The sequence below is a fragment of the Capra hircus genome, chromosome 16 (genome assembly GCF_001704415.2).
Source record: "Capra hircus breed San Clemente chromosome 16, ASM170441v1, whole genome shotgun sequence".
In the NCBI taxonomy this organism is placed as follows: domain Eukaryota; kingdom Metazoa; phylum Chordata; class Mammalia; order Artiodactyla; family Bovidae; genus Capra; species Capra hircus.
In genome coordinates, this window is record NC_030823.1 from 35,373,260 (window position 1) to 35,393,616 (window position 20,357).

Here is a 20,357-nt window from a genome sequence, read left to right on the forward strand (position 1 = left end):
GAACTAGTCTGACAGCATTGATTTCAAAAGGTTTTTTTTTAAATTTAACAGTTGTATCAGTTTAGTGCTACCTCACACTTAGGGGGAAAAAGTTACAAATAACTCATAAAATTGTGGGTAAAAGAAATGAGGTTAAAAAAACTGAAGACGTGGGAATATCAGTGATATACTTAATAGTCTTTATTTTTCCAAGTTAAAGATTTTCTAAAACCCTATTTTAATTTTGAAATATATTGTACATGCAAAAAAGGCATTGACTGCACATGAATATTTAGGAATAATAATGAAACAAATACCTGTGTACACACCATTGAGCAGAATTAAAATAATATTAAAATAACTTCCAACACTCCCTGTATGACCCTTCCTCATTCCATCTACTCCTGTCTCCATCCAGAGGTTACAATTATTACCCTGTTATTTTTCAAGGCATTGTTTTTCACATTTGCCCATGTAAATATGTGTAGCTGTAACTCATTTTTGTTACCATATATATTCCAATGTATGACTGTTTAGCTGCTAAGTTGTATCCGACTGTTTCACGACCCCATGGGCTGTAGCTCGCCAGGCTCCTCTGTCCATGGGATTTTCCAGGCAAGAATACTGGAGTGGGTTGCCATTCCCTTCTCCAGTGAATCTTCCCAATCTGGCAACTAAACCCACGTCTCCTGGATTTGCAGGTTGTTTCCTTACCTCTGAGCCACCAGGGAAGCCCCCAGTGTAGGACAGAACATACTTTATCTATTTTCCTGATGATGGACATTCAGTTAATCTCTCTCTCTCCCACCTCTCTCTCTCTCCCACCTCTCTCTCTCTAGCTCTCACACACACATACATGCGTGCACACACAAACAATTCTGCTACAAGCATTTTTGTACATGGTGCACGTATGCAGTTTTTCTGTAATCTTAGGGCATATACATACTCAGTTTCCCTAAGTACTGTCAAACTACTTTCTTAAATAGCTGAAACAATTGCCCTCAATCATTATTGCATACCAGAGTTAAGGAATTTTACTACAAAGGGGAGAGAAATGAAGCAGTACTGGAGAGAGAGGTGGGATAAAGAGAGGTTTTTTTTTTTTTTTTTTTTTTTGACAGAGAGAGAGAGACAGGATGTAACTTTTAAAGTTGGAGAAATAATAGCATGGTTCTATGCTGATAGGAATGATCCAACAAAGTGGAAAACTGATGAAGCAGAAGAGAGAGTCGTTGGAGAGATGGAAGCAAGTGACTAAGTAGAGAAGTTGGCCTTATCTAAGAGCATGAAGCATTCATCCTAAACATCAAGACAGTACACGGGCCCAGTTATAGCTGTGTGTTTATGTGGTAGCCGGAACTTATGGAAGTTCTTTCTCTACTTTTCAGTTTTACTGAGGTATAACTTTACATATGATAACATGCATTGGCTTTCAGTGTACTGCCCCATGAATTCTGTCAAATGTATATACTCAGCAACTCTCATTTTAAACTGAATATAGAACATTTCTAAAGTTCCTTCTAGATACTCTTTTTTTTTTTTTTTACTCATTTTGACTATTTTCAAGTGAAAAAAGTCAGCAAGATTGTCACCAACTGATAGGAAGGATGGGGAGGAAGTTTTGGGGATCTGAGGAGAGAAAAGGCATGAGATAACATTTTAAGAGGGGAGAAAAGTAAATGAATTAGAAAAATGGATGTGACTCCACTAAGGGCCTCTTGAGGTCAGTGATCACAAAAGAGAGATTATTCCTAACAGCAATGTGTTCTCCAGTCATGGACACAGGCAAAGGTGACGCAAAAAGATGAATTTAATGCGGGCTGGGGTTTTATCAAAACAACATGAGAGAGGGGTAAGGGAGGCTCAGGGTGTATGTAAGAAAACGATGATAATGATGGACAAAATTTATTTTTAATTGAGGAAGAAAGTAAAGTGGGGGAGGATAAGGAAAAGGGTGAGACACAATGAAAAGGTAGATCAGTACGTTAGAACTCCTAGCGGGAAGGGATGATTTATGCAAATCTGTGTGTTAGAAGATATGAGCTGGAAAGTTAAGAGACTGGATATTTGAAATTGGAATTACTGGGGGTGGGCAGAGATGGGGTTATAAAGACTTATAATGACCCATTTTAAGGCATAACCATGCTGAGCTCAGGTGGAAACAAAGAAGGTTGAAAGAAAGGAGGACAGAAGCTGGAGAGGCCAAGGTATGGAATGGGTTGTGCTGTGCTGTGCTCAGTCGCTCAGTCGTGTCTGACTCTTTGCAACCCCGTGGACTGTAGCCTGCCAGGCTCCTCTGTCCATGGGGATTCTCTAGGCAAGAATACTGCAGTGGGCTGTCATGCCCTTCTCCAGGGGATGTTTCCAAACCAAGGATCAAACTCAGATCTCCCACATTGCAGGTGGATTCTTTACTGTCTGTGTCACCAGGGAAGCCCTAAGGAATGGATTACCTGAATGAATATGCAAATCACCAAGAATTATGACAGGTGTAGGCTATGGTGCTGGGATGCTGAACAGCGTTCACAGCTGTGATTTCATCACTTCTGCACATTTTAAAGGCATGCATTTAATTACTTAAGTCATAGTTTCAAGGTTTCTATCAAAAGTCAGTTACAAATGTATCAAGTTTAAGAAAAACATTCTGATGAACTACGAAATAAGGATGACTTTATATTTTATTTCATATTCATTATTTTCATTCTGTTCCTAATAATTGTCTCGGAATGAAGTACCTGATATTCAAACCTACGCTACTTATGCAATGCAAAAGTAGGAAGTCAAGAAACACCTGGAGTAACAGGTACATTTGACCTTGGAATGCAGAATGAAGCTGGGCAAAGACTAATAGAGTTTTGTCAAGAAAATGCACTGGTCATAGCAAACACCCTCTTCCAACAACACAAGAGAAGAGTCTACACATGGACATCACCACATGGTCAACACTGAAATCAGATTGATTATATTCTTTGCAGCCAAAGAGGCAGAAGCTCTATACAGTCAACAAAAACAAGACCAGGAGCCGACTGTGGCTCAGATCATGAACTCCTTATTACCAAATTTAGACTCAAATTGAAGAAAATAGGGAAAACCGCTAGACCATTCAGGTATGACCTAAATCAAATCCCTTATGATTATACAGTGGAAGTGAGAAATAGATTTAAGGGACTAGATCTGACAGATAAGAGTGCCTGATGAACTATGGAATGAGGTTCGTGACATTGTACAGGAGACAGGTTTCAAGATCATCCCCATGGAAAGAAATGCAAAAAAGCAAAATGGCTGTCTGAGGAGTCCTTACAAATAGCTGTTAAAAGAAGAGAGGCAAAAAGGAAAGGAGAAAAGGAAAGATATAAGCATCTGAATGCAGAGTTCCAAAGAATAGCAGGGAGAGATAAGAAAGCCTTCTTCAGCAATCTATGCAAAGAAATAGACGAAAACAACAGAATGAGAAAGACTAGAGATCTCTTCAAGAAAATTAGAGACAGCAAGGGAACATTTCATGCAAAGATGGGCTCGATAAAGGACAGAAATGGTATGGAGCTAACAGAAGCAGAAGATATTAAGAAGAGGTGGCAAGAATACACAGGAGAACTGTACAAAAAAGATCTTCACAACCCAGATAATCAAGATGATGTGATCACTAATCTAGAGCCAGACATCTTGGAATGTGAAGTCAAGTGGGGCTTAGAAAGCATCACTATGAACAAAGCTAGTGGAAGTGATGGAATTCCAGTTGAGCTGTTTCAAATCCTGAAAGATGATGCTGTGAAAGTGCTGCACTCAATATGCCAGCAAATTTGGAAAACTCAGCAGTGGCCACAGGACTGGAAAAGGTCAGTTTTCACTCCAATTCCAAAGAAAGGCAATGCAAAAGAATGCTCAAACTACCACACAATTGCATTCATCTCACACGATAGTAAAGTAATGCAAAATTCTCCAAGCCAGGCTTCAGCAATACATGAACCGTGAACTTCCTGATGTTCAAGCTGGTTTTAGAAAAGGCAGAGGAACCAGAAATCAAATTGCCAACATCTGCTGGATCATGGAAAAAGCAAGAGAGTTCCAGAAAAACATCTATTTCTGCTTTATTGACTATGCCAAAGCCTTTGACTGTGTGGATCACAAGAAACTGTGGAAAATTCTGAAAGAGATGGGAATACCAGACCACCTGACCTGCCTCTTGAGAAATCTGTATGTAGGTCAGGAAGCAACAGTTAGAACTGGACATGGAACAACAGACTGGTTCCTAATAGGAGAAGGAGTACATCAAGGCTGTATATTGTCACCCTGCTTATTTAACTTCTATGCAGAGTACATCATGGGACACGCTGGGCTGGAAGAAACACAAGCTGGAATCAAGATTGCCGGGAGAAATACCAATAACCTCAGATATGCAGATGACACCACCCTTATAGCAGAAAGTGAAGAGGAACTAAAAAGCCTCTTGATGAAAGTGAAAGAGGAGAGTGAACAAGTTGGCTTAAAGCTCAACATTCAGAAAACGAAGATCATGGCATCCGGTCCCATCACTTCATGGGAAATAGATGGGGAAACAGTGGAAACAGTGTCAGACTTTATTTTAGGGGGCTCCAGAATCACTGCAGATGGTGACTGCAGCCATGAAATTAAAAGATGCTTACTCCTTGGAAGAAAAGTTTATGACCAACTTAGATAGTATATTCAAAAGCAGAGACACTACTTTGCCGACTAAGGTGCGTCTAGCCAAGGCTATGGTTTTTCCAGTGGTCGTGTATGGATGTGAGAGTTGGACTGTGAAGAAAGCTGAGCACCGAAGAATTGACGCTTTTGAACTGTGGTGTTCGAGAAGACTCTTGAGAAGGCCTCGGACTGTAGGGAGATCCAACCAGTCCATTCTGAAGGAGATCAGCCCTGGGATTTCTTTGGAAGGAATGATGCTAAAGCTGAAGCTCCAGTACTTTGGCCATGCAAAGAGTTGACTCATTGGAAAAGACTCTGCTGTTGGGAAGGACTGAGGGCAGGAGGAGAAGGGGACGACGAAGGATGAGATGGCTGGATGGCATCACGGACTCAATGGACGTGAGTCTGAGTGATCTCTGGGAGATAGTGATGGACAGGGAGGCCTGGCGTGCTGCGATTCATGGGGTGGAAAGAGTCGGACACGATTGAGCGCCTGAACTGAACTGAACTGAATTGACTCTACTTATGTGGTGGTAAGCTACCATTCTGTGAAATACAGTGTACTTCGGGAAACTATGAAAGGTGAATGAAAGGTGAGTACTTCTTTTCTTTTCCTTATTGTTTCAGATTAGGGGAAAAACTTTGAAGTGACTCACTCTGAAATATCACTTTCATGTAGGTGTCTGCTATGTGCACAGCACTTGAACTCTGAAGAGACTGGTGTGTTGGAGGGATGTTGTACTGTGGCCAGACAGTGCAGTTTCTTTGGTCTTCTTTTGAAAGGATTTGTGTGTCCTAATGCATAGTCCATTTTACTGACGGTCTCATGGATAGTGGGGGCTTCCCAGGTGGTGCAGTGGTAAAGAATCCACCTGCCAATGCAGGAGACAAAGTTTCAATCTCTGGGTTGGGAGGATCCCCTGGAGTAGGAAATGGTAACCCACTTCAGTATCCTTTCCTGGAGAATCCTATGGACAGAGGAGCCTGGTAGGCTACAGTCCACAGGGTCACAGAGAGACATGACAGAGCACGCATGTACACACACATGGGTAGTGGAAAAGAATATTATCATAGGTTGCATTCTCCCAGATATCAACTCTGAGGTGCACATTTGCATGCAGAAAGTTTATTGGGGAGTAGCCTTAGGATCTATACTTGTGGGGAAGTGAGGAAAACAGAACTAGGCAGAGGGAGAAGTTGAAGTTCAATGCAGTAACAGCAGTTGCCCCAGGTAATCCTACAAGGAGCTCTGGAGCTTCAGAGTTGTCCTCAACTGAAACAAACAGGTCAGACTTTTATTTATCCAAATTGACAAGTCACTGGACAGAGGCCACTCCAAGGAAGGGGGCATGTCTTTGGACAGATGGCTTTTCTTCAGCAGACAGCAGTCTCTGGAGAGGGACTTACTGTATTACCATCAGCTGCTAACACTCCCAGCAGCTGGGGATTGTGCACTTCAGTCCTGAAGTGCAGATGGGGATCTGAGCAGCCCTCCATGGCATCTACTAATTACATACATACAAACATACACACACACACAGAGGCACACATGCACATGTATATATAATGCATGTGGTATATACAGCATGTATGACAAAACACATGTGGACTATTGCAATCTGATTACCATTCTTTTTAGATAATTTTTTTTCTCTTTTCTGGAAGTTTTTGAATTATCTCTTTATCTAGGCATTGGCCATTTACTGGTCATTCTCCTCCATACTCAATAGTCCAATCTAATTTAAAGATACATATTTTCAGTTGATTATTTCTTTTATTGTTTTCTCTCCTCTGTTTTATTTTTTCCTTTTTTAAACCAGCCATTTCCATGTAACAGATATTGACACTGCTGATTCTATCTTGCCTCTCTCTTTTTATATTTTCCATCTAATTGTCTATTTGTGTTATATTCTGGGAGAATTCCTCCATTTGATCTGTCAGCTCAATAATCTGCTTTTAAACTTGGTCCACTGCAGAATTCTATTCATTCTCTAAGTATTTTTCACATTTCAAAAATTATATTTTAAGTTTTCTGTGTCTGTAATTATTTTTATGGATCCAATATTTTTTTTCTGGGGATGCTGACTATATTAAAGACTCTTGTTAGCTCCAGTAATTTGCTTGCCTTAGGTGTCAACATTCTAAGAATCAGCAAACTAAAATGGACTAGAATGGGTGAATTTAACTCAGAGGACCATTATATCTACTACTGTGGGCAGGAATCCCTTAGAAGAAATGGAGTAGCCATCATGGTCAACAAAAGAGTCTAAAATGCACTACTTGGATGAAATCTCAAAAACAACACAATGATCTCTGTTTGTTTCCAAGGCAAACCATTCAATATCACGGTAATCCAAGCCTATGCCCCAACCAGCAACACTGAAGAAGCTGAAGTTGAACGGTTCTATGAGGATCTACAAGACCTTTCAGAACTAACACCCAAAAAAGATGTCCTTTTCATTATAGGGGACTGGAATGCAAAGTAGGAAGTCAAGAAACACCTGGAGTAACAGGTACATTTGGCCATGAAGTACGGAATGAAGCAGGGCAAAGACTAATAGAGTTCTGCTAAGAGAACACACTGGTCATAATAAACACTCTCTTCCAACAACACAAGAGAAGACTCTACACATGGACATCACCACATGGTCAACACTGAAATCAGATTGATTATATTCTTTGCAGCCAAAGAGGCAGAAGCTCTATACAGTCAACAAAAACAAGACCAGGAGCTGACTGTGGCTCAGATCATGAGCTCCTTATTACCAAATTCAGACTTAAATTGAAGAAAGTGTGGAAAACCACTAGACCATTCAGGTATGACCTAAATCAAATCCCTTATTATTATACAGTGGAAGTGAGAAATAGATTTAAGGGACTAGATCTGATAGAGTGCCTGATGAACTATGGATGGAAGTTCGGGACATTGTACAGGAGACAGGGATCAAGACCATCCCCATGGAGAAGAAATGCAAAAAAGCAAAATGACTGTCTGAGGATGCCTTACAAACAGCTGTGAAAAAAGAAGAGAAGCGAAAAGCAAAGGAGAAAAGGAAAGATATAAGCATCTGAATGCAGAGTTCCAAAGAATAGCAAGAAGAGATAAGAAAGCCTTCCTCAGCGATCAATGTAAAGAAATAGAGGAAAACAACAGAATGGGAAAGACTAGAGATCTCTTCAAGAAAATTAGAGATACCAAGGGAATATTTCATGCAAAGATGGGCTTGATAAAGGACAGAAATGGTATGGAGCTAACAGAAGCAGAAGATATTAAGAAGAGGTGGCAAGAATACACAGGAGAACTGTACAAAAAAGATCTTCATGACCAAGATAATCACGATGGGGGGGTCACTCACCTAGAGCCAGACATCCTGGAATGTGAAGTCAAGTGAGGCTTAGAAAGCATCACTATGAACAAATCTAGTGGAGATGATGCAATTCCAGTTGAGCTATCTCAAGTCCTGAAAGATGATGCTGTGAAAGTGCTGCACTCAATATGCCAGCAAATTTGGAAAACTCAGCAGTGGCCATAGGACTGGAAAAGGTCAGTTTTCATTCCAATCCCAAAGAAAGGCAATGCCAAAGAATGCTCAAACTACCACACAATTGCATTCATCTCACACGATAGTAAAGTAATGCTCAAAATTCTCCAAGCCAGGCTTCAGCAATACATGAACCATGAACTTCCTGATGTTCAAGCTGGTTTTAGAAAAGGCAGAGGAACCAGAAATCAAATTGCCAACATCCACTGGATCATGGAAAAAGCAAGAGAGTTCCAGAAAAACATCTATTTCTGCTTTATTGACTATGCCAAAGCCTTTGACTGTGTGGATCACAATAAACTGTGGAAAATTCTGAGAGAAATGGGAATACCAGACCACCTGACCTGCCTCTTGAGAAACCTATATGCAGGTCAGGAAGCAACAGTTAGAACTGGACATGGAACAACAGACTGGTCCCAAATAGGAGAAGGAGTACATCAAGGCTGTATATTGTCACCCTGCTTATTTAACTTCTATGCGGAGTACATCATGGGACACGCTGGGCTGGAAGAAACACAAGCTGGAATCAAGATTGCCAGGAGAAATATCAATAACCTCAGATGTGCAGATGACACCACCCTTATGGCAGAAAGTGATGAGGAACTAAAAAGCCTCTTGATGAAAGTGAAAGAGGAGAGTGAACAAGTTGGCTTAAAGCTCAACATTCAGAAAACAAAGATCATGGCATCTGGTCCCATCACTTCATGGGAAATAGATGGGGAAACAGTGGAAACAGTGTCAGACTTTATTTTTTTGGCTCTAGCACCACTGCAGATGGTGACTGCAGCCATGAAATTGAAAGATGCTTAATCCTTGGAAGGAAAGTTATGACCAACCTAGATAGTATATTGTAAAGCAGAGATATTACTTTGCCAACAAAGGTCCATCTAGTCAAGGCTATGGTTTTTCCAGTGGGCATGTATGGATATGAGAGTTGGACTGCGAAGAAAGCTGAGCGCTGAAGAATTGACGCTTTTGAACTGTGGTGTTTGGGAAGACTCTAGAGAGTCCCTTGGACTGCAAGGAGATCCAACAAGTCCCTCCTAAAGGAAATCAGTCCTGGGTGTTCACTGGAAGGACTGATGCTAAAGCTGAAACTCCAATATTTTAGCCACCTCATGCGAAGAGTTGACTCATTGGAAAAGACCCTGATGCTGGGAGGGAGTGGAAGCAGGAAGAGAAGGGGACGACAGAGGATGAGATGGCTGGATGGCATCACTGACTTGATGGACATGAGTTTGAGTGAACTCTGGGAGTTGGTGATGGACAGGTAGGCCTGGCATGCTGCGATTCATAGGGTCACAGAGAGTCAGACACGACTGAGCGACTGAACTGACTGACTGACTAGGTGTTGATTACGTATGTTGTATTTGGTGTCGTCTTTATGGTATGAATTAACTGCAAATGGTTGGAACTCCTGACTCTTTATCTTTGGAATTTTCTGTTTACCTGTCACAGAGGGCAGGAAAATACCAACATATAAGGTTTGCTCATTGTTTTTCTTAAGGAGGTGGGGCTTCTCATTTTTCCCAGGTGTCACTAGCTACCTACCCACCACATTACCTCTAGCTAAAGCCCCACACTCTTGGCGTTGGGCTGTGGCTAAAAGCATCGGATGTCCTCTGCTCAGCATAAGCAAGCAAAGGGGAAATGGCTGGTGGACTCTGCTGTTTTTTATGCAGCCTCCTCACCCATCGTCCTGCTAATGGCTCCAGGCCCCTCCTGGGCATCGTGTCCACATCATCTGGATCTACAGTCAGATACCCTGCCCCTTCTCAGCAGGCCTCTCCTGCATGCTTTAGAGTAGGCTTCTCCTTAACAGTCCAATCCTACCCGCTTTTGCCTTTCGAAGTTGACGGCCTGCTAATGGTAAGCACTCTTTCTTGTTTTCCAGCTTGGCTGGAGATTTCCTCTTTTAAATAAAACAAGATAAAATACATCTCCCATAGTTTCTGAGGATTGGAAAGGGAGGGAAAGATGGGCACATATTTGTTATCTGCCACACTGATGAAAACTCATCTTACTGACATTTCCATTTCTCCAAACCTAATAAGTTACTTTTAATTCACACTAGCTACTATCATTTTATGTGTAAAACACAGACATTATTATGCTATTCACTTGCTATGACCTAATGTCTCAGCTTGTTAGTGTGTCATTTATATTCCTCCACATTCTGCCTAAATCTATCCGTTAGGGCTCACAGACACCTTCCCTGAAACCTAAAATCCCAACAACATAATTTCCTCTATAAAACTAACCTGAATTCCTCCCAGAGTAATCTTTCCATTCCCACTGCTCATACAGGAATCTATGTTCCTACTGTAGATCCCTGACTTGCAATCATAGCTTTTCTGTGTGCCTATTTCAGTAAGTTTCCATTAGACTCCCAACCCTTTGACACAACATAAGACTGTGATCACATGGACTGTAACTTGCCTGGCTCCTCTGTCCATAGAATTCTCCAGGCAAGCCTACTGGAGTGGGTTGTCATTTCCTTCTCCAGAGGATCTTCCCGACCCAGGGATTAAACCAGGGTCTCCTGCATTGCAGGCAGATTCTTTAACAACTGAGCCACTAGGGATGAACACACAGTAAGTGTTTGCTAAATATTTCCGACTGACATAAAATGCCAATACTGCTATTCAATAAGCCAGTAAGCAGCAGAATGAAGGATAAGGACTGTGGAGAAAGGCTCTCTGGATTTGAATTTTGCTTCGGTCACTTACGAGCGGTGTGGCCATGCCATGTTGCTTAACCTTTCTGCCTATTGTAATGTTCTCCTTTGTAAAATATCGATTAAAAACAGGACTTAACTACAATGTTGTTGTGATAATTAGAGTAAGTAAAAGTATTTTAGAGCAGTTAAAGACTCTGTCTGCAGTGTGGGAGACTCTGTTTGATCCCTCAGTTGGGACGATCCCCAGGGGAAGGGAATGGCAACCCCCTCCAGTATTCTTGACTGCAGAATTCCTTGGAGAGAGAAGTCTATAGTCCATGGGGTCACAAAGAGTCGGACACAACTGAGTGACTAGCACTTTCTTTTCTTTCTGTCATATGGTAAACAATTAATTGATAATGGCTGTTTTATTAATAAAACCTTAAAATTAAAAGGAGGTTAAGATAAGAGTTCTTAAAGAGATAAAGAAGGGTATATATTAACATATGTCAAAGATGACCCAACCAAATATTCAAGTATCTTTTAATTAATATGTGGAATTTCTTAAGAATTTTAAGTTTAGAATATTCAAATAATTAAGTAATAAGACATTTAGATATTATCTATAAATAGACATTTACAGATAATAATCTATAAACATACCTCAGAAAACAAGGTATTTTTATGTGTATATTTGTTTTAGGTAAACAATAATGATAAAATATAGAACAAGTATTGTCTTCATATCTGTTAAAATTTAGACTTTCATTTGGGATCAGTCTTTTTTTTTTAAGGTAATACATTTATGTTAGATTTGACCATTGTAAAACATCAAATATGCTCTATAAGAGTAAAAACTACTGAAATGTTTAAAGTGAAAGCCTAGAAAACTCCTCCACTGATCATTTCCCCCCTCATTTCCTGGGAGACTTTCCCTAACCAATCCCAATAGATCCATGTTCCTCATGCTCCTTGTACTGTATGGTGAAAACCCTCCTACCATGCAGTTCCTCTCCCATAATGAAGCAGAGAGGAGTACCAGGTAAATAAAAGCAACAGAAGTATCAACATGCAATTTAAATTTAACAGGTAAATAAATTTTAAGTTATCACAATATTATAAGTGAGGGATTATGCTGAGAAAGTAAGACTCTTTAAAGAGCACTGTTTATTTACACTTAGAAGTCTTTCAAACTGTACTGAATTTCTGGCATATTCATCCCCCACCACAACCTTGCCGTCTCAGCTCCATCAAGTCAAATGCTTGAACAGCTCATTTTAAGTACTAAAAATTCTATTCAGGTAATCCTGTGAGTGGGAGGAAGAAATATGGTTTAAAGAATGACCTTTAAATCAAAGACATGGGAAAAAATGTACTAAGTAGAATGGTAATAAAATACTGAAAACAAAGAAGAGAAAGTTTATATAATTATTCTATTACTGTGTGTATTATAAAGAATATTATTGTCTACTGAATAACAGGTCTATCAGACTGACAAAATATGTGTGGACAAAGAAAACAAACTGCTTCCTGAGAAAGCTAATCTGTTTCAGTTCTCCCTGATACAGAAGAGATATACAAGAATGAAAATCACCTTCCACTTAAGAAATGAATTAAATCTGGAAGAGATTTGTAAAATTCACTGATTATGGAAGTTTTAAGAATGACAACTTTGTGACTAACTCTAGAATACAGTCTGGAGAAGGAAATGGCAACCCACTCCGTATTCTGGCCTAGAGAATCCTGTGGACAGAGGAGCCTGGTGGGCTGCTGTCTATGGGATTCCACAGAGTCGGACACGATTGAAGCGAATCAGCAGCAGCAGCAGCTAGAATACAGTCATAAAATGAGTGACACATGGTGCATAATCACAGCTGGTCATTAGCCTAATTAGGGGAAAATTCTAAGTAAAAGGAAAAAACTCTTGGCTTAATCTATTGAATAACCTTAATCTATAGGTTATCCTTAATCTACAGGATAACCATGTTAGTAGTAGTGATATAGATAAGAGGATAAATCTTAACAGAGGAACTAGCATGGCTCCAATCTTAGCAATCCTAAAAGATTTGTGAAACAAAAGAAATGTTACAGCCACTGCCATCATTTATAGGCAACAAGGGTAACAGAATTTAATATCAAAGGCCAATGAAATGACGACTATAATTAAAACAGCAAACACTCAAGTTTCTGGCCATTACTGGTGCTCTTCGGCAGAGTCCTATAATATTAAAAAGTACATGCTAAGCCCTCTTCTTAACTCCTCTGATACTCCAAATATACCTTCAGTTCAGTTCAGTTCCGCTCAGAACTGCTCAGTCGCGTCCGACTCTTTGCGACCCCATGAATCGCAGCACGCCAGGCCTCCCTGTCCATCACCAACTCCCGGAGTTCACTCAGATTCACGTCCATCGAGTCAGTGATGCCATCCAGCCATCTCATCCTCTGTCGTCCTCTTCTCCTCCTGCCCCCAATCCCTCCCAGCATCAGAGTCTTTTCCAATGAGTCAACTCTTCGCATGAGGTGGCCAAAGTACTGGAGCTTCAGCTTTAGCATCATTCCTTCCAAAGAAATCCCAGGGCTGATCTCCTTCAGAATGGACTGGTTGGACCTCCTTGCAGTCCAAGGGACTCTCAAGAGTCTTCCCCAACACCACAGTTCAAAAGCATCAATTCTTCGGCGCTCAGCCTTCTTCACAGTCCAACTCTCACATTCATACATGACTACTGGAAAAACCATAGCCTTGACTAGACAGACGTTAGTCGGCAAAGCAATGTCTCTGCTTTTGAATACGCTATCTAGGTTGGTCATAACTTTTCTTCCAAGAAGTAAGCATCTTTTAATTTCATGGCTGCAGTCACCATCTGCAGTGATTTTGAGCCCCCCAAAATTAAAGTCTGACACCGTTTCCACTGTTTCCCCATCTATTTCCCATGAAGTGATGGGACCGGATGCCATGATCTTCATTTTCTGAATGCTGAGCTTTAAGCCAACTTTTTCACTCTCCTCTTTCACTTTCATCAAGAGGCTTTTTAGTTCCTCTTCACTTTCTGCCATAAGGGTGGTGTCATCTGCATATCTGAGGTTATTGGTATTTCTCCCGGCAATCTTGATTCCAGCTTGTGTTTCTTCCAGTCCAGCGTTTCTCATGATGTACTCTGCATAGAAGTTAAATAAGCAGGGTGACAATATACAACCTTGATGTACACCTTTTCCTATTTGGAACCAGTCTGTTGTTCCATGTCCAGTTCTAACTGTTGCTTCCTGACCTGCATATAGGTTTCTCAAGAGGCAGGTCAGGTGGTCTGGTATTCCCATCTCTTTCAGAATTTTCCACAGTTTATTGTGATCCACACAGTCAAAGGCTTTGGCATAGTCAATAAAGCAGAAATAGACGTTTCTCTGGAAAATATATCTTACCAAACCTTAACCACCAACCATTTTTCCCATTTCCATGCAACTTTGTATTAAGTAATGCAGTTACAGTTTCACATTCCTGGGAGATACCAGGAATACCAGGCTAATTCACAACTAAAACAATGAAACACCAAAAGGAATCAAAAATAGGAAAGGAAATCAGAGAAGAGATCCAAAAGCTACTTTCTATAAGTCTAAGGATCCTTCTAGAAGAAGTAATTGCAAAACTAAACACATCTACTTATATATTAGTCTCATTGAATGAGCCATTGGAGAATTCACAGCAAATACTCTCATTAGCTCTAGAGACCACATGAATTATTTATATAGAGGAATCATTAAAATCTGGTTTGGGACCTCTGACTAGCTTCACAGCTCCCTTTTAATTAAATAGAAATTAGCTGTAATGTAAATTTATAGAACCTGAAGAGGGTCATAATTAAGTGTAATTTCAGGTGAACCATTTAGACAATTCAATCCTATCTTCTCCACTAGTCTCCAACAGACCACAGGTCATAGTAATCACTGCCTCCAATCGAGCTTTTGCTACTGCAGTCAATAGTAGGCACTCGCTGAAATAAGGTCTCATTTGACACCGGTATTATTTTTATATGTAAAATGATTTGGTTCTCCTGGTTCTCCTTTTTTAAAATTGTTGGGCAAATTTTTTTGTTTGCTTTTATGTGACTTGCTTTGTATTTCAGCAAAATGCACAAGGACTTGTTTGTAAGTAAAGTCTGAGAACATAAACATTAATATAGAGGAAACAAACTCCTTTTCAGTAAATATTTTTCTATTTCTTTTCTGTTTTTCCCCAAAGTTACATTATAGGAGATTTAACCTTTGAAGTACAGGCTTTACCTGGCAGACACTATGAATCTGATTCCAGACCACTGCAACAAAGTGAGTTCTGCAATAAAGTGATTCACACAAGTTTCTTGGTTTCCCAGTCCATATGTTATGTTTACAATATACTTTAGTCTATTAAGTGTGCAATAGCATTATGTCTAAAAAAACAAAGAACATATCTTAATTAAAAAATAATCTATTGCTAAAAAATGCTTGGCTTTCCCAGGTAGCACTAGTGGTAAAGAACCCGCCTGCCAGTGCAGGAGATGTGGGAAACGGGTCTTATCCTTGGATTGGGAAGTTACCCTGGAGGAGGGAATGGCAACCCACTCCAGTATTCTTGTCTGAAGAATCCACATGGACAGAGGAGCCTGGAGGGCTACAGTCCATAGGGACACAAAGAATTGGACACAACTTAGTTGTGAACCAACTTAGCTATTATTAGTTAAAAAATGCTAACCACCATCTGAGCCTTCTGTAATAGTAGCATCGAAGATCACTGGTCACAGATCACTATGACAAACATACACAATCATGAAAAAGTACAAAATATTGTGAGATCTGCCAAAATACGACACAAACATGAAGTGAATGAGCACTGCTGGAAAAACAGTGTTGATAGACTTGCTTGTGGCAGGGTTGCTACAAACCTTCAGTTTGTTAAAAACAAACACACAGACAAAAGACCCCCATGGTATTAGTGAAGCCTAATTAAGTGGAACAATAAAACAAAGCAAGCCTGTATAGACACATCACTACTGAGAAACTTGAGGGGCATTCTCAATCTCTCCCCCGTGGAAAAAAAAGTGTTGTGCAGTCTACTACACCCTGAAAACATAACTGCTGCTCAAACTTCTCTCCTAAAGAGACTTACAGCTCAATAAAGTAATGGAGCTATATAAATAATGAAGGAATAAAGTAATGAAATAGCTAAGACCCATTCTGGCATCTCTGATTCACTGCCACATTCCGCCATAACAAATGCTGAAATGTGGCCCTTATCAGTCTGCTTTCTATCTTTACTCTGCCACCATATTCTCATTGATTTCTAGGCTACTGATTTCTTCCTGGTTCATCCACTGCTCTTGATAAATATATTCACCACAAAATAGTCAGAGTGGGCTTTATAAAACGTAAGTCAAGTTATACCATTTTCCTGCCTCATATCCTCTGATGCTTTTCCTAAGAGAAAAATCCACAAGTTTTAACATAAGCTATACAGTCCTGCATGATCGAATACCTGCTTACCTCTCTACCCTGAAATGGTCTCGTCACACCAGCCTCTTCCAATTTTTCAAAGCCACCAAGCTCTTCCCTACTTCACGCATGAAAACACATACTATTCCCTTTGAATATTCTGGCTCAGAAATTCTTCTCCCTCTTCTTATGTTCTTTACAAATAGTTCAGAAAAAGCAGCTGTAGTAGATTCTACAGAGTGGCTCTTTCAACTCTTCATTCTATCCCCCTTCTAGGTGAAAGTCAAAAATCTAAAAACTACCTTCATGGTGCAGGTTATGTCATGCTAGTGAGATCTAGAAGGCAAAACTGAGCAGAGCCCATCTTCCGCTGATAATGTTACTGGCAGACAAAGCTGGTGGTGGGAGAAATGCATGTTCGGAGGCTTTTGTGGTGGCCAGACTCACTGTCTGAGTGACCGGATTCCCAGAAATGAGAGTCAGTGGTAGAGGCAGCAGTGGAGGCAACAGCAGAAGCCACTTCTGCTTCTAGACGCAGGGATGCCCTTAAACTTAACGGCTCCAATGGCAACTCCTGATACCAGGTTATGCAGCCCTTCTAATGTTTGTAAAAGTCTATTTTTCCCCTGTATCAAATCCCTTTTTAAAGAATCCCTTGGCTGGTTTGTTTCCTGCTCTGAACTTTCAGTGATACTTTGATGTTCCATCTCTCTTTCTCATCTCTACACAAAATGACAATCTCTGCTGCTACTTGGTCAGTAGGGCTTCCCAGGCAGTTGTAGAGAATCACCTGGCAATTCAGGAGACGCAGGTTCGATCCCTGGGTCAGGAAGATCCCCTGGAGAAAGAAATGGCAACCCACTCCAGTCTTCTTGCCTGAGAAATCCCATGGACAGGGGGTCTGGGGGGCTACAGCCAACAGGGTTGCAAAAGTCTGACATGACTTAGCGACTAAACAACTTAGTAAGTACATTCTTGCCATCTGGCTTTCACCACCACTCTCTTGAAATAACTCTCTCAAAAGTCACTTGAAATAATCAGTCTTCTTGCTGAAATCTCTTATGTAGCAGCAAAATGACAAAAGTGCCATCAAAAGTAGCATCTAGTATGGGTACACTTCCGTTTATAAACTAGGACAGAGAGTTTATTAAAGGCTTAGGTTCAGCAATGCTAGGTTGAATTAAATGAGATAATGCCCATAAAATGTCTAATACTGTCTGACCAAATTGGAGGCACACAGAAGTAGATAAACTCATCTTCATATTTTTAAAAATAAACTCTTAAAGTTATAACTAACCACTAACCATGAGGCACTCACATAGTCTTTTCATTTTAAAAAGCAGGTAGTATTTTATATGAATCTCACAACCCCCTACTGTATTGACAATGTAAATAGTTTTCACCTTTTGTAGATATGGATAATTTGGTTTAATGGACCATCTTAGACTTCCCATCCAGAACTAAAGAAAGAGTGTATTCAAAGATCCAACCACTCTGGGAAAACTCGTATCAAAATTTTAATTTCCTAACTGCCCCAGGTCCACTATAATTCCCTTTAAAGTCATTATGAGCAGCTAAGATTCCACACTGAGGTTAGCACTTAAAAATCATCTAAATGCCTTTCACAGTTACCAAGAGCAGCACAGTCTAATAGATATAATAACATGAGCCACATTAAAAAGTAAAACAAGATAAGTTAATTTTAACAATAAAAAAAGCTGAGTGCTGAAAAATTGATGCTTTTGAACTGTAGTGTTGGAGAAAACTCTTGAGAGTCCCTTGGACTGCAAGGAGACCAAACCAGTCAAGCCTAAAGGAAATCAGTCCTGAATATTCATTGGAAGGACTGATGCTGAAGCTGAAAATCCAATACTTTGGGCACCTGATGTGAAGAACTGACTCATTGGAAAAGACCCTGATGCTGGGAAAGATTGAAGGCGGGAGGAGAAGGGGACAACAGAGGATGAGATGGTTGGATGGCATCACTGACTCAATGGACATGAGTTTGAGTAAACTCTGGGAATTGGTGATAGACAGGGAGGCCTGGTGTGCTGCAGTCCATGGGGTTGAAAAGAGTTGGACACGAATGAGTGACTGAACTGAACTGAACACAATTTATTTAACCCTATATATCTAAAATATAATTCCAGTGAATAATTAATATAAAAATTATTAATGAGCTATTTTACATTATTATTTCACACTAAACATTCAAAGTCCTGGGTGTGCCTCATATGTACAACACATCTCAATTTGAACCAGTCATCCTTTAAGTGCTTGAGTGCTACAAGGGCATAGTGGCCACCATGTGGATAACATAGACCTAGAGACTGGTAGCTTTCTTCTTTGACCCAGTATACTTCTTGGCAACATTCTACTTAAAAGCTGAGCCAAAACTGTTAATATCTATAGTATCAATGCTTCTTACTTAAAGGAGACTTTACACTGGACCAAAGCCTCTAGGGCAATCTAGCCATGCTTCTCATACTTCCATCCTAGGCTATAATCTTATCTCATCTTATCTATTTATCTATCTATCCTCTCTGTTGCCCATTTTCTTCTACAATTGACATTACAGATGTATACCATTATCCTCATGCCCCTATCCTTAGCTACATCTTTTCTCTCAGCAGACAACTTTGTTTCCTGCTTCACAGAGAAAATTGAGACTATCCAGAATTATCTCCTTAAATTTCCTCTACCCAGTTACTTATATTTGTATACTCTCCGCTCTTATTTACTGTAAAAGGAAGAAAAAGTATGTCTTTTCCTTTTAATAATTAACCCTTCCATCTCTTGGTCACTCTAAGTTAGGAAATTTGTTTCATTATAATTCTATTTCTCTTGTATTTAATATTTTCAACATTTCTTTCTCCTGAATCCTACACAAAAGCTCAAGTCTCTCCCATCACACACACATACAAATAAACAACTTTAATTACTCTCCCATCTCTTCCCTTCCCTTTTAAGAAGTCTTAATAATCTCTGGAAGAAAAGCTATGACCAAATTAGACAGCATATTAAAAAGCAGAGACATTACTTTGCCAACAAAAGTCATCTAGTCAAAGCTTTGATTTTTCCAGTAGTCATGTATGGATGTGCGAGCCAGACTATAAAGAAAGCTGAGTGCCAAAGAATTGATGCTTTAGAACTGTGGTGTTGGAGAAGACTCTTGAGAGTCCCCTGGACTGCAAGGAGACCAAACCAGTCCACCCTAAAGGAAATCAGTCCTGAATATTCATTGGAAGGACTGATGCTGAAGCTGAAACTCCAATACTTTGGGCACCTGATGCGAAGAGCTGACTCATTTGAAAAGACCCTGATGCTGGGAAAGATTGAGGGCAGGAGGAGAAGGGGACGACAGAGGATGAGATGGTTGGATGGTGTCACTGACTCAATGCACATGAGTTTGGGCAAGCTCCAGAAGTTGGTGATGGACAGGGAAGCCTGGCATTCTGCAGTCCACGGGGTTGCAAAGAGTCGGAAACAACTGAGCAACTAAACTGAACTGAATAATCTCTATTCCCTTTATAGTCTTTGCTTTGGCAAAGGACACCAATTATTTTCTAACTGGTCACAGGATCTCTCCATTTGTAACTTCTCTCCATTCCCTTATTCCTGAAGCTCCCCTTTACTCAGTCCATGTGGTACCCGGTCCAGGTTCTCCCTATGGCTCCTCAGCCCCCTTTGTTTACACATTCCTCCTGCCCAGAGCTCCCTCTTTGTTCTCTCATCTTTTGACTCTGCCTGGGCAATCTCATTCATTACTAATCATGTCTCTTCAGGGGACTCTTTAATCCCTAAATTTAGCCCAGTCCTCTTTACTAAATTCCAAACTGGAATATACAACTGCCTAACCAACGTCACTTGGTTATCCCACAGGACTCTTATGTTCAATTTGCCCAAAGCTAATCTCAGTTGGAGAAGGCAATGGCACCCCACTCCAGTACTCTTGTCTGGAAAATTCCATGGACGGAGGAGCCTGGAAGACTGCAGTCCATGAAGTTGCTGAGGGTCGAACACGACTGAACAACTTCACTTTCACTTTTCACTTT

General features: G+C 40.3%; 1 protein-coding gene across 3 annotated transcripts in view; it reads right to left on the bottom strand.

Moving 5' to 3' along the window:
- Positions 1-20,357, bottom strand: part of NME7 (NME/NM23 family member 7) — a 242,409-nt gene that overhangs the window by 55,689 nt on the left and 166,363 nt on the right. The gene's annotated exons all lie outside the window — the stretch shown is intronic.